The 1,600-nt window shown below is 43.1% G+C and overlaps 1 protein-coding gene across 2 annotated transcripts in view; it reads right to left on the bottom strand.

The window, feature by feature from the left end:
• Positions 1–1,600, bottom strand: part of ATXN7L1 (ataxin 7 like 1) — a 232,420-nt gene that overhangs the window by 75,875 nt on the left and 154,945 nt on the right. The window lies entirely within an intron of this gene.

Here is a 1,600-nt window from a genome sequence, read left to right as displayed (position 1 = left end):
TTTTTTTTTTTTTTTTTTTTTTTTAACTGTTTATACAATGCAAGTAACTGCAAAATGGTGAAACAAGATCACAGGCAGCAGGTTTTACTTTATTCATTCTTGGGGAAGGAAGGGGTTTGACCCACTATTTTCAGCAAAGAGTGGGTCAAACCTCAAACTTCCTTGGAGCATTTTTTTAATTTATAGAACAATTCTGAAGCTTTGCCAAGCTAACCATACACTAGCCATCAGGGATAATGTATAGAAAACCACTAATAAAATTACTGGAAACAGCAAAATTCCTTTAAAAAGGGATAAAGAATATATGCTCAGCATCTTCCAAGAATACCCTGGGGGTCTTTAGAAACAGCTGCTGAAGCACTTACCTCACAATCCCCACTGTTTCTGCAGTCCTTACTCAAGCAAACCTCTGTAATGTCACCTGGAGGTTAGGTTTGAGTAAGACTGCATAATTGGGCACTACATATTTACATTTTTGAGAGGGAGGAAAAACACTTTGAACCTGTCATTTATGATAGTCTGCCTAGAACAAAGTGCAGATATGTCAAAAGTTACAAGGATATATATGGCATTTTAGAAAGGCAGCAATAGTTTCACATGGGGGAGCAAATCACTAGTGTCAGGGTGAAAACAGATGTCTTTATGCTGGTATAAAAATTTTATAGTGGCACAAAGGCCAAGCAAACAGACATCCTGACCTCTTGTTGCACACAAATGTCCAAAATTTGTACCACAGCATAGATGGTATTGATTTGTGTTGCTTTATTGCAGCAAATGTCTCTTAAGTTTATGGCAGGAGATCAGTCAGCCCGAAGTTGCCTGCACTCTCCAGCTGCCAGGGCAGGCACTTTGGGGCCTTCAGGAGCCCAATGGAGAAGGAGTTCTCAATCCTAGGGCACAAAGGATTGGGCTCACGAAGCTCCAAGGACACCTGCCTGGGCTACCCCTTTTGGGACACCCTGGACATTTGTTCCTGTAAAGAGGGACCGTGTCACCTGTCATCCTGCAGGATCAATAAGCAGCACAACAGGTGATGTGCCTTTCACCCAATAAAATGGATCAGCTATGCTGATACATCCCAACTCAGCTGATCCCCTTCATTCGGCAGCATCTATTTATACTCTCAGACTGGTAAGGAGATTTAAAAAAAATCCCCAGGCAAAAATCTGAGACTCTTCTAACCACATACAAATGTGTAAATTGGCAATTTCTCACACAATGATTATAGGCTGCAGCTACACCATGCTGAGCAGTTCTCTCAACAAATTTCATAATCTAAAATGGGCTTGTAGTTCAATACAAGATCTCCAAGGAAAACTCAGGTGGCTAACAGTTTCACAGTTCTTAGGGTCAGAAGGGACCTAAACAGATCATCAGGTCTGACCCTCTGCCCTGGGCAGGAATGAGTGCCAGGGTCATAACACCCCAGCCAATATCTGTCTAGCCTCCTTTCGAAGACCTCCACAGTAGAAGAGAGCACCACCTCCTCAGGTGTGACATGATTCTCTAGGACAGTGGGGACGAAGCATTTTAGCAGGCAGGCCATGAATTGCCCCCAAACCCTCCTCCAGTGAGTGACATTTTGATCCCCTTCCCTGCC

This window comes from Gavialis gangeticus, unplaced genomic scaffold (genome assembly GCF_001723915.1).
Source record: "Gavialis gangeticus isolate Ggan-Ray unplaced genomic scaffold, GavGan_comp1, whole genome shotgun sequence".
Taxonomy (NCBI): Eukaryota; Metazoa; Chordata; order Crocodylia; family Gavialidae; genus Gavialis; species Gavialis gangeticus.
The sequence above is the reverse complement of the archived record's forward strand: the minus strand, read 5'-3'. Positions and strand labels throughout refer to the sequence as shown.